This window comes from Hyperolius riggenbachi, chromosome 11 (assembly GCF_040937935.1).
Source record: "Hyperolius riggenbachi isolate aHypRig1 chromosome 11, aHypRig1.pri, whole genome shotgun sequence".
Lineage (NCBI taxonomy): Eukaryota > Metazoa > Chordata > Amphibia > Anura > Hyperoliidae > Hyperolius > Hyperolius riggenbachi.
The window spans coordinates 183,049,423-183,067,994 of record NC_090656.1 but is presented as its reverse complement, the minus strand read 5'-3'; the positions used below and the strand labels follow the sequence as shown (position 1 = coordinate 183,067,994).

At 46.9% G+C, this 18,572-nt stretch overlaps 1 protein-coding gene across 1 annotated transcript in view; it reads left to right on the top strand.

The window, feature by feature from the left end:
- The first annotated feature begins 17,207 nt into the window (after positions 1-17,207).
- NOD2 (nucleotide binding oligomerization domain containing 2) overlaps positions 17,208-18,572 on the top strand; it is a 216,183-nt gene continuing 214,818 nt past the window's right edge. Inside the window, exon 1 of the mRNA XM_068261577.1 lies at positions 17,208-17,271. The gene's annotated coding sequence lies outside the window, so the exon portion shown is untranslated. The remainder of the gene's footprint in view (positions 17,272-18,572) is intronic.

The window sequence follows — 18,572 nt, the reverse complement described above, 5'->3', positions numbered from 1 at the left end:
TGTGGCTGATGGTAAGCACTAGACGTCACATTACATAGTGTGTTTTTTTACCTACTCACGGCCTGTGGATCATTATAGACTGTTCTTCCTTTAGAGTACTGTGAACAGGTGCCAAAACTTTACATATGATATGGATGAGACAAGCCCAGCAGATAGCTTGTGTACATGCGAGTCATTAGAGGACTTACACTTCTGTATTTGTTATGTCTGAAATAGATTCGCAGCTGTCACTGAGGCCAAGAGGAGAGGAGCCACGTCAAACTCAGGGCAGACTACAACCAGCTCCAGTTACCACACGGAGCTGTATTAAGTGTATCTGGAAAGATGGATTCTGTAGAAGCTATTTTAGGTTACAGGCTAATGACAACTTAAAAAAATCTGTGTTTAGAAGTGAATCCAGATAACACATGAAATTTAAATGGCGAGGGATGTGGAGGCTGACATATTTATTTCTTACGATACCAGTTGCCTGGCTGTCTGGCTGATCTCTTTGGCTGCAGTAGTGTCTGATCACACCCTTTAAAGGGACACTTAAGTCCAAAAAAAAAAAAAACGAGTTTTACTAACCTGGGGCTTCCAATAGCCCCCTGCAGCTGTCCGGTGCCCTCGCCGTCTCCCTCCGATCCTCCTGGCCCCGCCAGCAGCCACTTCCTGTTTCGGTGACAGGAGCTGACAGGCTGGGGACACGAGTGATTCTTCGCGTTCCCAGACATATTAGCACCCTCTATGCTGCTATATGGTATATGATATATGCTATAGCAGCATAGATGGCGCTATTGTGGCCAGGAACGCGAAGAATCACTCGCGTCCCCAGCCTGTCAGCTCCTGTCACCAAAACAGGAAGTGGCTGCCGGCGGGGCCAGGAGGATCGGAGGGAGACGGCGAGGGCACCGGACAGCTGCAGGGGGCTATTGGAAGCCCCAGGTGAGTAAAACTCATTTTTTTTTTTACTTAAGTGTCCCTTTAAAGCAGACCTGAACTCAGAACTTCCTCTCTGCTCTAAAAGATAAGCAACAGCATAATGACCTTTAAAAGGGTTTCTTTGTTACAGCTGATACAAATCCTGAAATAAATCTGCAGTGTGTCTACTTCTTGCTTTCATGGAAACAGACAAAGGGTTAATATCCTGCATTTACAAATTAGCTGCGCTACTAAGGCAGCCAGCTGATACAGCCGAGAGATCAAATTACACTTTTGATTAGTCACAGATGAGGGGGAATTAGCTATACTCTCTAAATACATACAGGGCGCATTTCTCTCTACGTTTTCCTTCTGTCCTGTGCAAGAGTTCAGGCCCACTTTAAACAAGCATGCAGCTAAGCCAGTCAGACTTCAGTCAGATATATCAGATCTGCATGCTTGTTCAGGGACTATGGCTAAAAGTATTCCAGGTTGATGATCAGCAGGGCAGCCAGGCCATTTGTATTGTTTAATATTAAATAAATATGGCAGCTGCCACATCCCATAATTCAGTAAACAAAAACAACATGAGGGTTTAGAGGTCCATTGGAAAAAGCGAGCCTGATCGGGTCCATGCTACTGTTTAGGTGCAGATGGCTCATGCAGGCGCAGTCTCACGGGTCCAGAGCCTTACCCCTCCTGAAGTGAGTCCTCGTAGGAGCATTTCTTTTTCCTACAGGTGCACATAACAGAGGCATTTAATGATATGGTCCCATTGCAGAGATTTTCACCTGATGAAGGTGGCAGTAACCAGCGAAACGCATTGTATGGTAATAAAGGTATCTTAATTTAGAAACTTTTTGAAAAAGTATGTCCATCCTCACCTTCATTGCTCTTTAGGTGCCTCTTTCATTTGGTCTAGTCCAATAGCATAAAATCTAATATCATATATAAAATCTGCATTAAACTTTAATTAGGTTAAAATGCATTGAAGAAAATACTAGAAACAAAACACTTTTTGAATTATGGAAAATTAACTCTGTTTAGGGCAATGGGGGTTGAACAATACAATATCTGCCCATGGTGGATGTTTATCTGCTGCTGTCAGGCTCTGAATATTGTATCAAGTGTTGTGATAGGTGGGTTGAAAGACTGGTAGGTGGGGCTTAAGCTAAAAAGCCTTTAGTACTCTCTAGAGTGCCTTCAGTGTAAAGAAAACTAGTCAGATAACCTGCCCTGTATTTTTTTGTGGGGTGTGTGTGTACATGGTGGTGGTGGGTGGTGTTTAATATGCTTAGGGCACTGCCAGACTTAAAGGATAGCCGAGGTATCGATGTCAGTAGTAGTGCGTGACTTGGCCAACTTGGATTCTGTACCGGGCCAAACAGCAGATTGAGGACCGCAAGGGACCTAATAAGCCTACAGGGAATGGAAGAAGAATGGCTGCCAGTGTCTGGATCCAGGGGGAGGTGAGTTACAAATGCCCGCTATGCGCAGGCTCTGCCTATACCTACGAGCAGCTACCATTAGTCAGGATTGGGGTTAACACTCTGAGCTGCAGATTTCCAGCCCAAGCCTGACTTTATACGCAACAAATTGTTACCCAATGTGGCAAACAAATCAATCCCTTGCTGTTCCTAATCTGTTCAGAGAGTGATCAAGTAAATTCATACACTGTACACGGATTTACAATAGATTTCATCACGTCGCATCTGATTGGCCAAAAATTGCTGTCCGGTCCAATCATAATGTCGATCAATTTTGACTGCAAATTCATTGAAATTGATGAAGATTGATTGATGCAGCATGTTCCTCTATGTTGCTCAGATTTCTGGCAGGAGTCAGAGTTGTCTTTTCTGCTGCTTGGTCTAAAAAAAAAAGACAACATATGCTTGTAAAGCTATTACGTTTAATGAGATGTGACAGAAATACTTGATAAGACAAAAGTAAGCCACAATATAAAACTGGGGTAAAATTAGAAACTTAAGCTGTGTACTCATCACCACCCGATGGGTCCAGCGATGTCCCCTTGTTGACGAGCGTGCAGCGATTCCTCTTCCTGCTCCCAACGTCTCCCGACAGCACATGATGGGTGCAAATGAGAAGTCAAACTATCGCGGTACTTTGCGCGGGGTCGTCGGGGATTTCAAAGATTCAATCCGCCGTGACAGTCGCTAATTGTTGCCCACGTGATCGCACGCCTGTATCCATGTCACGAGATTGCGGAAACAACCGCTCATCACTCAAAAAAATAACTGGTCATCAGAAAAATCGTCAGGAAAATTGTGTGGTGGGTATGGGCCTCTAGAAACACTGAGCTCATGCAATCAAATAACCAGCCTCTTCGGCAGAGTCCTTCCACACAGTACAGAAATGAAATGTTCAAAAACAATATGGTTTAGTTTTATGGCAAGCAGATGTCCCAGCAAGCAAGGGAAACCTCACTGCAAGATGCGTTTCTTTGGAGATTTATGCAATTGTAGCTGGTTCTTATTAAAGTCATTAGTAATCATACTTAAAGGAAATTTGAAGTGAAAAGTAATGTGGCCAGTTACTTACCTGGGGCTTCTTCCAGCCTCCTGAAGTCCTCCTGGTCCCTTGCTGTCATTCCATGTTGCTCTGTTCCTCCACTGTCCCCATCCGACTACTGCATGTGCTGCCCTGTGCTTTGTGACTCCTCCAACACACTCCTGTGGCTGGGAGCACTCTGCACTTGCGCAGTAGGTAAAAATTGCTATTGTGCATGCACAGAATGTGATTGAAGAGGTGTGTGGCCACGCATGCGCAGTAGCCAGCAACTAGCTTTTGGAGGCGGACAGCAGAGGAGCGGAGCATCGTGGAATGACAGCAAGGGACCAGGAGGACTTCAGGGAGCTGGAAGAAGCCCCAGGTAAGTAAGTGGCCACATTACTTTCACTTAACTGCCTTTAAAGTGTGGACCTGACCACAAAACGGGGACTATTCATCGACCGCTTTCTCATACTGCCAGACTATGTGTTCCAATGCAAGTTTTTATCAGTGGTTGATAGGCTGAACTGTTTGATAGACAATGCATGCAGCATTGGATAACTGCAAACTACCTTAGTGGTTGACAAACGCATGCGCATGCCTACAGTTACAGTGGAATTAGAATTGAGGGCTATGGATCGATGGTTGTACAGCTGTCAGTCACCAGGGAACCAACCACACCACAGAACTGCTGAACACCATCCACATGAACAGGCCTTCAGGGTTTCCCCAGAGATTTGTTTATGCATATGGTTCACTTTAGGGTTTTCATGGCAGTAACAGTTAGTTAAAGATTACCAAGTCATTGTAATACACTTAAATGTAAAGCTGTGTGTAAGAGCTGCAAGGATTGGGGGGTGGCAGTAGCATGGCCAGATTTGTGGGAAGGCCATATAGGTGTCACGGTCACTTACCTGTCTGGACGAGGCGGCTGGCACTTACGGATGCTGCAGGTGTCCTGGTGCATGCTGGTGGGTCCCTCACGGGTCCTGGCAGGGTGCACACTGGGCTCCGTGTGTGGCAGTTGAGACATCGGCGCTCGGCGACGCTGGTGTGATACTGTGCGCATGCGCGCCCGAAGGGCCGCCTGTTCATGCATCATTTATGGGCTTATGCGTGCGTTTGTTCGGCGTGATTGCGTCTGGTTGTCCGCGTCATTGCGTACGGACGTACGCGTCATAGCGTGCGTCCGTCGCGTCACCGCGTGCACCTGATGCATCATTGCGTACGGACGTACGCGTTTTCCCGCCAAACGGCCTATTTAAGTCTGGAGAATGCCATCATTCAGTGCTGTAGTATTGCAGCTAGTTTGGTGTGTGTTCCCGTGCGTGATCTTTGTATCTGCCTGTTCCTGATCTCATGTTGCTGACCCTGGCCTGGCTGACTTCCCGACTTGCTACCGACTCCTGCTACGTACGACTGCCCACTCTGTTGCCGACCTCTGCCCGTCTGATTACCCGTCTTGTTGCCGACCTTCTGCCTGTTCACGGATCTGCCTCAGTATCTGCTCCTGCTTGGAATCAAGTCTTGAAACCCGCCTGGAAGCTGAGTCCTTGCACCTCCAGACTCAGCACGCGGGAGCGCTTCGGTTCCTGCCTGGTTACACCATTGGATCTGCTAGCGCTCCTGCCCCGTACTAGCTGTGGAACCCTGTTCCCAATCCAGGGTACTAGGCTAGTAAGTTGCAAGAGTTGCTGCCCTCGGCACATCGGTCTCCAGCTCCTAAGGTACGTCACAAAAATACTACAGCCAAAGATGGAGACCGCTGAGGCAGCAAACATACTAAGTACCTTATGCAAACAAGTTACCGCACTAACGGAGGCCATTAAGGAACTACAAGCTGGTCATGTTCAACTTGAAGGCCGGATTAATACAATGCGTGCTGGGGAATCTCCGTCACTTCTTGCTCCTGCACCTCCAGCAGTTCCAGCACCTGCTCCTGTGGAGCCGGTCCCCGTGATCCCTGCAGTAAACCCGGAACCTCGAGTACCTACGCCAGAACGCTTCACAGGGGACCGTTCCAAATTCCGCTCCTTCCACCATGCATATCAGCTCTACTTTGCACTACAACCTCGCACCTTTTCTAACGAAGAAACAAAAGTAGGATTCATCATCTCCTTACTACAGGAAGAGCCACAGTCATGGGCCCACAGGTTGATGGAGCAAAAACACCAGTGTTTAAATTCTATGGAGCAATTCTTTACTTCTATGGCAGTTTTGTACGACGATCCCCAGCGTAGTGTTACAGCTGAAATTGCCATCCGCAACCTAAGACAAGGCCGTAAACCAGTGGAGGAGTACCCATTACCTTGGACGAGTTGATTACAACTGCCATTCAGATAGACCGACGCTTTCGGGAACGTCAACTGGACAAATCAATGCCCTGCTCTGCCCGTACTTCTTGGCTTCCTGTAAATCAGTCACCCTCTCCGACCTCTGCTTCCACTGATGATCAACCTGAGCCCATGCAACTCGGAGTCATGTGTGCCCCATTAACCAATGAAGAGAGAACCCGCAGACGTCAGGGAAATCTATGCTTTTACTGCGGAAATCTGGGACATTTCCTGAGGAATTGTCCAGTTCGTCCAGCGGGTATGGAGTATTTTCAGAAAGCTCAAACTCCACCCAAGTACACCCCATCCACGGTTCACACTCATTTTAATATCTCTATTCTCTTTCAGTTTCCCGGAAGAACCCTTAAGACTTCTGCCATAATAGACTCTGGAGCCTGCAGCTGCTTCATGGATAAAGCATTCGCCACAACTCATCAAATTCCAGTGCAATCCCGAAAAGAGTTATTACACATACACCTAGCAGATGGGTCCTCCATCAGCTCTGGACCTGTAAACACTGAGACTCTGCCATTACTCACCTCCACCTCCGAAGATCATCAAGAATGGCTTAAATTTGATCTAGTGTCTTCCCCAGTATATCCTATTATTCTGGGCCTACCTTGGCTCCGGGCTCACAATCCAGCTATCAACTGGGCCACAGAAGAAATCAAGTTCACCTCCACCTACTGTAATAGTTGTTGTTTTCAGCAAGCCTCAGAAGCATCTGGCCCGTTAGTTTGTACCTCTACCTTGGCAGATGAAGTCCCAGTACAATATCACGACTATCTTGATGTATTTGACAAAAAAGGGGCTGATCAACTTCCTCCACACCGACCATACGATTGCCCAATTGATCTAATAGAAGGAGCTACCATACCTTTTGGAAGGATGTTTCCACTCTCTGATCCCGAACAGGAGGTACTGAAGCAATATATTCAGGAAAACTTGAAGAAAGGATTTATTAGGCCTTCAGTCTCTCCTGCTGGAGCTGGGATATTTTTTGTCCAAAAGAAAGATGGCACACTAAGACCATGTATTGAGTATCGGGCCTTGAATAAAGTTACGATTAAGAATCGCTACCCCCTTCCACTTGTACCAGAACTATTCCAAAAATTACGGGACGCCACAATATTTACAAAGTTGGATCTTCGAGGTGCCTATAATTTAGTCAGGATGAGAGAAGGAGATGAGTGGAAAACGGCTTTCAGATCACGTTACGGACATTTTGAATATTTAGTGATGCTGTTTGGTCTGTGCAACGCTCCAGCCACTTTTCAACATTTCATTAACGATATACTCAGGGATTTCCTCGTTCAATTCATCATTGTTTACTTGGATGATATTCTTATTTTTTCTACATCTCTGGAGATTCATCGTCATCAGGTTGGTCAGGTGCTCGTACGTCTACGTCTACATAAGTTATATGTGAAAGTGGAAAAATGTGAATTTGAAAAGGAGTCGATTCAGTTTCTGGGATTTATCATTTCCGCCAATGGACTAGTTATGGACCCTCAGAAGATTCAAGCCGTTGTTGATTGGCCAGCTCCAGACAATAAAAAAGCAGTACAAAGATTTATTGGTTTTGCCAATTTTTATCGAAGATTTATTAAGAATTTTTCTGCTACCATTCTTCCAATCACACGACTTACTCGTCAAAATCATCGCTTCTCCTGGACTCAAGAAGCCCAAGTGGCCTTTGATGAATTAAAAAGACATTTCACCACAGCACCTGTACTAAAGCATCCTGATCCTGCCTTGCCCTTCATCTTGGAAGTGGACGCTTCTGAATCTGCAGTTGGGGCAATACTTTCTCAGTGACATGGAATCAAGGCTCTCCTTCACCCTGTGTCTTTTTTTTCCAGGAAACTGTCTGAATCAGAAAGGAACTATGATGTCGGTGAAAGGGAGTTGTTAGCCATCAAAGATGCATTAGAAGAATGGCGTTATTTGTTGGAAGGTGCTTTGCATACTATACTCATATTTACAGATCACAGAAACCTGGAATATCTTAAAACGGCTAGAAGGCTGAATCCTAGACAGGCCAGATGGGCTTTGTTTTTCTCGAGATTTTCATTCCATATTACCTATAGACCTAGGTAGAAGAATACTAAACCCGATGCCCTTTTCTAGTATGTTCCCGGATGATCAGCCTCAGGTCAGTCCAGATACAATATTGTCCAACAAAAATGTTTTGATCATGCAACCAGATATTGTAAAACAGTTACAACTAACACCAACATCTCAGAGGATGTCAAATCTAATCTTGTCCAGAAACAGGGTCTTTGGTACCACAATGATAGAATCTTTGTACCTGAAGAAACCTGAGTAAAAGTATTTCAACTCTGCCATGACCACCAACTAGCAGGACACTTCGGATTTTATAAAACCTTGGATTTACTCCGGAGATACTTTTGGTGGCCAGGACTCAGGAAGGATTGTAGGATGTATGTCTCAACCTGTACTGTTTGTAACCGCTCAAAAGGAACTCATCTCAAGTCTTGGGGTTTGCTGGAACCTTTATCCATTCCTCCAAGACCGTGGCACTCCATATCCATGGACTTTATCACCGAGTTACCTAAATCACGCAATTGTAACACAATCTTTGTGGTGGTTGACAGACTATCAGAGATGGCACACTTTGTCCCAATGCAAGAGATTCCAACAGCACAAATAACCGCTTCAGCTTTTATTAAGGAAATAGTCCGTCTTCATGGTATACCAGCAGACATCACTTCGGATAGAGGTGCACAGTTTACTTCTAGGTTTTGAGCGGCCCTCTGCAAGATGCTTAACATTAAACTTTGCCTTTCTTCAGCCTATCATCCACAAACCAACGGCCAAACAGAACAGACTAACCAGACGCTGGAACAGTATTTAAGATGTTTTTCCTCATGTTCTCAGGATAATTGGGTTCAGCTTCTTCCAGTAGCAGAATTTGCCTACAACAACTCCGTTCATTCCTCTACACAACAGTCTCCATTTTTTGCCAATTATGGTTTTCACCCATCATTCCTACCAAACTTGGTTGCAGAGACTCCTGTTCCTGCTGCTGGAGAATTCATCAAATTATTACTTCAGAATCATGCGGTTTTAAAGAAATCTATGGCATTAGCCCAAGCAACATTTAAGAAGAAGGCAGACGATCAAAGGAGAGGTGACTCTGATATGGATCCAGGGGACTTGGTCTGGTTATCATCAGTTAATCTCAAACTGTCTTGCCCGTCAAAGAAGTTGGGACCAAAATTCATCGGTCCATTCCCCATCAAGAGGAAGATTGGCTAGGTGGCCTATGAGTTAGAATTACCCAGTCATTTGAAGGTACACCCGGTATTCCATGTATCCCTATTGAAACCTGTTCTCAAGGATCCTTTTCCTGGACGAATCATGGCCCCTCCTCCACCTATCATAGTTAATGGAGAAGAGGAGTTTGAGGTGGAAACTATTATGGACTCCAGAAGAAGAGGGAGAGGTATTCAATACCTAGTGAAGTGGAAGGACTATGGGCCAGAGAATAACACATGGGAGCCAGCCTCAAACCTACATGCTGATCGCCTGATTAAGAAATTTCATCAAAGATGTCCTGGTAAACCAGCTCCAAGGGGGCATCCGGAGGCTGCCCCTTAGAGGGGGGGTATTGTCACGGTCACTTACCTGTCTGGACGAGGCGGCTGGCACTTACGGATGCTGCAGGTGTCCTGGTGCATGCTGGTGGGTCCCTCACGGGTCCTGGCAGGGTGCACACTGGGCTCCGTGTGTGGCAGTTGAGACATCGGCGCTCGGCGACGCTGGTGTGATACTGTGCGCATGCGCGCCCGAAGGGCCGCCTGTTCATGCATCATTTATGGGCTTATGCATGCGTTTGTTCGGCGTGATTGCGTCTGGTTGTCCGCGTCATCGCGTACGGACGTACGCGTCATAGCGTGCGTCCGTCGCGTCATCACGTGCTCCTGATGCGTCATTGCGTACGGACGTACGCGTTTTCCCGCCAAACGGCCTATTTAAGTTTGGAGAATGCCATCATTCAGTGCTGTAGTATTGCAGCTAGTTTGGTGTGTGTTCCCGTGCGTGATCTTTGTATCTGCCTGTTCCTGATCTCATGTTGCTGACCCTGGCCTGGCTGACTTCCCGACTTGCTACCGACTCCTGCTACGTACGACTGCCCGCTCTGTTGCCGACCTCTGCCCGTCTGATTACCCGTCTTGTTGCCGACCTTCTGCCTGTTCACGGATCTGCCTCAGTATCTGCTCCTGCTTGGAATCAAGTCTTGAAACCTGCCTGTAAGCTGGGTCCTTGCACCTCCAGACTCAGCACGCGGGAGCGCTTCGGTTCCTGCCTGGTTACACCATTGGATCTGCTAGCGCTCCTGCCCCATACTAGCTGTGGAACCCTGTTCCCAATCCAGGGTACTAGGCTAGTAAGTTGCAAGAGTTGCTGCCCTCGGCACATCGGTCTCCAGCTCCTAAGGTACGTCACAATAGGCCTGTGCCTAGGGTGCTGGGGAAGTTGGGTGGATGCAGTGTGTCTTACATCATATCCTTGCTGGTGCTGGCGCAGCCCACTTCCTCTTCTGGCGCTCGTCCATCAGTGTGGATCAAAGTTCCCCTAGCTCTGCTGCCTGGGCTCTATGCATTCAGAGCTGCAGATATTAATGTGGCCTGCAGTGATAAGTGAGGAGAGCGGTGACCAAAACTTTCTGTATGTGAAGTATTAACAACGCCGTCATTGGTCACCACACGCTTCACTCATCACTGCTGATTTTTGCAGGACTGAGTGCATAAAGCCCAAGCAGTGGAGCAAGGGAAACTTTGTGCCACATAGACAGATGAGTGCTGGAAGAGGAAGCGGGTGGGGGTAGCACCCGTGAGGCAGCGGGAGAAGGAGGGGAACTTTGCGGCCCAGCAGGAAGGGAGCAAGTGAGTCACTGCTCACTCTGAAGGGGGGTGGGGGAAGCCCATCTATATTTAAAAAGAAACTGTAACCATGGATTGAACTTCATCCCAATCAGTGTGATACCACCTTTCCCACAAGAAATATTTACCTTTTCTCTAATAGATCATCAGGGAGGTCTATATGGCTGATATTGTGGTGACACCCCTCCCACAGTGTGATGTCAGGACCAAGGTCTTAACAGTTTGACATCTAAGCTGACAGCTAAATACCAAATACTGATATCTAGGGGCACATGGCTACTATTATGGATGCTATAACAAAATTCATGGGCCTGAAGATATTTGCATATGCATATGATGTCTGATATATATATATATATAATATATATGAGTCTACTCCATTCAGGACATTCAACTTAGTCCCAGAATAGCTCCATTGTTTTTAAGAGGAGGGTATATGTATTGTCTATCTGGTTGTGCACTGTGTTAATGCTCCTATATTTTGATTAAAGTTCTTAAAGGGACTCATAAGCCAGGAATAAAAAAATCAGTTTTACTCACCTGGGGCTTCTGCCAGCCCCCTCCAGCCATCCCATGCCCTCGCAGTCACTCACGGCCACGGATCCTCCAGTCCTCAGCCGCCAGCTAGTTTCATTTTCACTGACAGTCCCGACAGGCCTGGCCATGCGTATTTTTCTTATTGTTCCTGTCCACTATTGAGGATGGGAACATGATGAAGGATACGCATGACCAGGTCTGCGCAGGTGCAAAAAGCCAGCCGACTTCCTGTCAGGGCCTGTCAGCGAAAATGAAACTAGCTGGCGGGGAGGAACTGGAGGCTTCATGAGTGACTGCGAGGGCACTGTATGGCTGGAGGGGGCTGGTAGAAGCCCCGGGCAAGTAAAACTGATTTTTTTTCCTGACTTAAGTGTCCCTTTAAGGATTTTACACCAGCTCAGTACTCCCTATACTTGTTGTTTGCATATGGTTTAATTATGGGTGAGACAAGCCTATCTTTGTACTCTTTCTTTTTTGTTTACTTAATTATTTAATCTTAAGGCACCTGACTACTTCATGGAAACCTGTAAGGACTTAAAAAAAACTTGTAGGCGTCTACCGACCCCTGCAGACGTCCTGTGCCCATGCTGGGACAAGACAATCTTATGGTCCCCTGCCGCGGCTCGCTGTCACCTCATAGCACACCGGCGCGTGACGTCACACGGGCCACAACGCCGGCAACAGGTATGCGGCTAATAGAAGAGAGGCAGAAGACGGAGGGATACCGCAACACAAGACAGGTAAAGTATAAATGCACACATACATTACATACATACATACAATGTTTTGTCGTTTGTTCCAATATCGCTCACCGTTACCCCCCCCCCCCCCCCCGCACCTGATTGAGCAAGTCGGCCCGACATCTTGCAGCTAATGATGTGACCAATATTGGCCCGAAATTGGTTGCCTCATCGATCGGGCATGCACTTTGCGGCACCGATTTTCATCCAATTATAATGATCGAATCGGATGGTCGAGTGGCTACCAAGTCACCTGATGTATGCCCACCTTTACAGAGGGTGCTCCTAATCTCAGCTTGTTGCCTGCATACAGTTAAGGCACCTGGGAGCCTGAAATCTTGCCGCTTGATAGGGTATCAAATACTTATTTCACTTATTACAAATCACATCGAGCTATGACTTTGGGGCACTGTGTTTTTTGAGGGTTCTTTTGTTATTCTGCCTCTCACAGCTACAATAAACCTACCATGACAATTATAGGCTGAATCAGCAAGGGATCAAATATTTTTTCCCCCTCACTGTAGATTAAATCAAGCACAATGGGAATGCATAATTGGATCAAAGCTTGGCTGGATGGCTTTATACTCCATGAAACCGTAAAAACATACAGAGGTTAGATATCTGTTAAAAATTGGCATCTGTGATGTGTTGCTTCTCCTGAATATCAACAGTTTATCAGATCAGATTACACCGTATGTAGTCCGCTTTACACAGAATCATTCCTCTATGTAATTCAGCGTTTGTTTGGTCTCTGCCGTCAACTTTGAAATTTCCTATATTGTTAATGCACGCACTGTACCGATATCAGTTTCTAAAAAATATATATTTTTTTTTAAATCTCATTGGTGTTATAAAAGCTAGAGCCAAACTGCTATGTAACTCCACAGAATGAAATGTAATTGACTTGTAACGTGCCCTCCTTTGTCCCCATTTATCTGCCATTATCTCTGAAGTTTTGTCTTTGATGTAGTCTGGAGCGGGAGACGCCTGCCAAGGCTGGACATTTAAAGCCAAATAATATTTATATGTATACTTAGATCTTTAACCTTATAAACATGTCATTGTCCTCAGGACACTTCATCTTAAGAGCCAGATAACTTTGTAAGTCCACACTTATTACGGCCCAGCTCCAGCGCTTTGTACCAATGTCCTTGCCAGCACTTCACTGTCAAAAATATCTCCTGGCAAATGATTTGGTAGAGCAAAAATGATTTAATCATTTGTTACCATTCCATCGTCCTTTCCAGCCCCCCACTTCCCTTTTCATGGCTTTTTTGTTTGTACAGGAATACGAGGCCAAAAGCTGGGGAAACTGTGTTAGCATGTGAGCCGAGAAAGAAATAGGAGAATTAAAGAAACAAACGCAATGTGAAAATAAATAAAAAGTCGGATAATTACCTGGAATTACATGGAAAGAGAAGACTGGCTTGAATAGAGCCTAGAGATGGCCTGAACGGTTCGCCAGCAAACTTATTCGCGTGAACTTCGGTGGTTCACGTTCGCGGTGAACCGCGAACTATATGCGAGTTCGACCCGCCCCCTATACTACATCATAAGGGTCAACTTTGACCCTTTACATCAAAGTCAGCAGACACAGGGTAGCCAATCAGGCTACACTCCCTCCTGGAGCCCCCCCCCCCCCTTATAAAACGCAAGCAGTGTCAGCCATTTCACTCACTCGTGTGGCTGCAGTAATTAGAGAAGGGAGAGAACTGAGCTGCTGATATAGGGAAAGCTTAGTTAGGCTCTTGTGTCAGGCTTTTTAAGTTGCTCCTTCTTGTTGATCTTATTTCTAAAAAGCACTCCTCCTCCTCAACAGCTCTTTTGAGAGCTAATGTTGTCCTTGTGATCTACACAGACACTTGTGTTGCATATACAGCTCTGTCAATCAGTGGCAGCTGCTGGTGGGACCTTGGCCCCTTGGTAAATCCTACTGTACCTCTGCCAGGCCCAGCACATTCAGTGACTACCTGTGTGTGTGACAGCTGCACATTTGTAATACCAATCACTGCATACCCACCTGTTCAGTGCACCTACCTACCTACATGACCGCACACACTGTTATATACCAGTCAGTCGCTGCACCCGTTCACGGTACCTGTGTGTGTGACAGCTGCACATTGTATTGCTTCCTGTCACTGCATACCTGTTCACTGCACCTGTGTGACTGCACATTGTATTAGTCAAGTCAGTGTACATACCTTTCACTTCATCCCCCCAATATGGACAAAAAAGGCAGAGGCAGGCCACCCGGCAGGTCTGTTCGAGGTCGTGCTTGTAACGATCGGTGTAACACAGAGAGGGTTTGATTACCGGTGAACTGCAGTATCACCGAGAATACAGAATATACCCGATTATTGATGATCTGCAGTATCACCGAAAATCAGATATATCTACTAACCTCTGGACACCTGAGATAGCAAGTGAGTGTTAAGTGCAACAGTAATATATTGAGTATAGCACAGTAGTAGTTCCTTCCGTAGGCCTAGACTCTCCTGGGGGAGGAGCTAGGCTGGGAGTAGGAAGGACAGGGTGTGAGTGACACCAGGGAGAGGGTGTCACTAACAGGTCTGGGAACTGCCTCTAACAGTAAGGCCAGTTCTCGAGGTCGGGCAATCCAGGTCGTTAACACACAGACAGATACGGTACAGATTCAGGAGACAGATACGGAATCCAATAAACAGGCAGGGTTTGGCAACGGAGTATCAGAATAGCGGGGTACAGAATCAGGAGGCAAATACAGAGTCCAGGAACGAGCAGAGTTTGGCAACAGGTTATCAGAAATAGAAAGGTACAGAATCAGAGTTCAGGAGGATAAGTCAGGCAGGCAGAAGGTCATAACAAATAATACAGTTCAATATTCCTAACGCTAAGGTATGAGGTCCGTGATCGTCAACACCTTTGGAAACTATGCTAGAACACAGAAACAGACAAGGCCTGAGTGCTACCACGTAGTGATCGCAACACCAGACACCAGAGGAATGACCAGCACCCAGTATACCAGTGCTCTCCAGCACCTCCCTTAAGTGCTGGACCAATGAAAGTTGCTGCAATTGTCAGCTGACCGGCCTGGTCAGCTGACCCTCCTCTGACTGCCATAAAGGCCCTGCCTCTCTGCGCGCGCACGTGTCCTCCTAAACCAGTGTGGACTATCAGTCCCAGCCACACCAGTCATGTGTAATGTTGTTGCTGTATGGGATGCGGAATCCGCCGCCACGCTATCTGAGCGTGCAGCGTTTCCTATGCATCCCGCCCCACTGTGAGAAGCAGGCCTATGCGTACAAACTGCCGCGTCCCGCTATGCCAGCTGCGGAAACAGCCGCCCCATCCTGCGTCCATGCGGCGGCTTTTCCGCGTTTCTTCACAGTAACCCCCCCTGAGGAGTGGACTCCGGACAGCTCCTTCCAGGCTTCTCAGGATGTAAAGCGTGGAATTCACTTTTCAGTTTGTCAGCATGCATGCAGGTTGGTCATCTATCATCACAGGAGGAGGAGGAGTGGGACCCACATGGACCGCTGGCTTAAGCAGAGACACGTGAAAGGATCTTACGCCACGCATACTGGCAGGAAGATCAATAGCATAAGTAACATTGTTGATCTTTTTAGTTACCGGAAATGGACCCACAAACCTGGGCCCCAACTTGGCTGAAGGCTGCTTTAAGGTTAAGTGACGTGTGGATACCCAGACTAAGTCTCCTGGTTGAAATTTCCACTCTAAGGAACGTTTCCTGTCAGCTTGACCTTTCTGACTTTGAAACGGCTTTCCCAAATTATTCTCCACGATCCCCCATACGTTCTTAAATGAGTTTTGCCAGGCCTCCAGAGGTGGAAACGGAGTGGAAGCGATTGGCAATGGGGAAAATTTGGGCAGCTTCTCAGTAACTATCTGAAATGGACAGAATTTCGTGGAAGAACTTTTTAAATTATTGTGCGCAAATTCTGAGAAGAGCAGAAACCTGACCCAATCGTTTTGCGCCTCTGCCACGTAACACCTCAGAAATTGTTCTAACGATTGGTTGACCCTCTCAGTCTGACCATTGGCTTGTGGGTGATAGCCCAACGAAAATGACAGTTCCATGCCCATTTGGTGACAGAATGCCCTCCAGAATCTCGAAACAAATTGGACTCCCCGATCTGACACAATGTTTTCCGGAATGCCATGCAAACGGAAAACATGGATGATGAATAAATCGGCCAACTCCTGGGCCGAGGGGAGTCCTTTTAAGGGCACAAAATGGGCCATTTTACTAAAGCGGTCGACTACCACCCAAATGACCGACATGCCCTCAGACCTGGGAAGCTCACCCACAAAATCCATGGACAGGTGGGTCCACGGCTCACTCGGGGTGGATAAGGGCTGCAACGTTCCCACAGGTGCCAGCTGGGAGGGCTTACTTTTTGCACAGACTGCACATTCCCTAACATGCTCCTTGCAATCCGTTGCCAGAGAAGGCCACCAAGCGCACCTGGCAACCAGATCCTGTGTTCTGGAGGCCCCAGGGTGTCCCGCATTTTTGTGTGAATGAAACATTTGTAAAATCTGAAGACGGAATGGCAGTGGTACAAACATAACCCCTTCGGGCTTCCCCTCCGGGGCGTCCTGTTGAAAGGGCCCTAAGGTCTCCGTCCAGTCTTTCCATGTCTCAGTTGTTGCTAGAATCAGTTTCTACGGAACAATGGTCTCTGGGGTAGAGGGCTGTGCTGTCTCTGGCTCAAAACATCTGAACAGGGCATCTGCCTTCATGTTCTTGCTACCTGGAGTGTACGTAATTATAAATCTAAACCTCGAGAAAAACAAAGACCATCGAGCCTGACGGGGGCTTAATCTTTTAGCTCCCTCGATGTATTCCAAATTTTTGTGATCAGTGTAAACTGTGATCGTATGTTCTGCTCTTTCCAACCAATGACGCCATTCCTCAAAGGCTAACTTGATGGCCAGGAGCAGAGGCGGATCTGGAGGCGTGCACATAGGGCAGCTGCTATGGGCGCCCTTGTCACTCACCTCCCAGGGGGCGCATAAATTAGAAAATCCCCTCTCCCTCCCAGCCAGGTCTGAGCACCTCCTGGCACCTTCCCATGGCGATGATCTAGCTGGCTGCCAGCGTCCAGAGCGCCGTACAGCAGTAGGTAACGTTTTCCGTGTCCCATTCACCTCTGCTGCTTAGTCGCCCAGGCAACGTCGGCACTGCTCATTGCTCACATCTCCCTCCTGATTGGCTGCATGGAGCCTTGCTGCTGCCGCTGGGGCTGATGGGGGATGGAGCATGGAGGAGAACAAGAGTCTGCGTAGCTGGAGCCAAGTGACACAGACAGTGAGTGTGTTCTTACTGCAGGAGAGGCAGCGGTGAGTATGAGGAATCTGATAGCATATGTCATGTGTATCAGGTTACCGGAGCAGAGAGAGGCAGCTCCTGACAATATAGATAAGATGATTACTGCTGAATACTTCCTGGTTCCTGTCCTCTCTCTGCTTCCAGCATGTGCTCATCTCCTTTCTCTGCCCCCTCTCTCTCCTATAAAGTGCAGCATGGTTGTGGTGTGATGTTCCTCCAAACGGGACTGGTGAATATTGCCCTGGTGAGATTTCTCCCTTTCCACAAAGTCTGTTCTTCCATCTCTTTATCTCCCACCTTTCCTACTCTTTTTTTTTTTTTTTTTTTCCCCCTCTCTTGTGTCCACCCCCTGCCTTTCCCACACTTCTTCCATTTCCCCATCACAATCTCCATTCTCCCTGCTTGTCTCCCCCCATCTATCCTACCTCCCTCAAAAGGTACTTTTAAGCAGGGATGGGCTTTTGAGTAGCTACCTGGATTTGAAATGTTAATTATACAGCAGTGACCGCGGGAGATGGGGGTTACCTTACCCATAAGTCCGTGGGATCATATGCGTTCCATTCACGTCACACGCAATGTGTGTGACACATTCCATGTCACTACCGCACTTCCTTCTTCTGGCTTGAAGGAGAAAGCGCGATAGTGGCGTGGGGAACACGTCACACGTTGTATGTGACGCAAATGGAATGCATAGGATCCCACGGACTTATGTACAAGTTAACCCCCATCTCCTGCGGTCACCGCTGTATAATTTACATTTCAAATCCAAGTAGCTACATCTTTTGCAACACTTTACAGAGCATAGGCATGTCAGGATTGTCCTCAGAGGAGCTCACACTCTAATCCTACCATAGTCCTAGCCTAATGTCCTACCATATTATTATTATGTATTTATAAAGCACTGACATCTCCTGCAGCACTTTACAGAGTACATAGCCATGTCACTGATTGTCCTCAGAGGAGCTCACAATCTAATCCTACCACAGTCATAGTCTAATGGCCTACCATATTATTATTATGTATTTATATAGCACTGACATCTTCTGCAGCACTTTACAGAGTACATAGCCATGTCACTGACTGTTCTCAGAGGAGCTCACAATCTAATCCCTACCGTAGTCATAGTGTAATGTCCTACCATATTGTTATGTATTTATATAGCACTGACACCTTCTGCAGCACTTTACAGAGTACATAGTCATGTCACTGGTTGTCCTCAGAGGAGCTCACACTCTAATCCTACCATAGTCATAGTCTAATGTCCTACCATATTATTATTATTATTATAATTATGTATTTTTATAGCACTGAC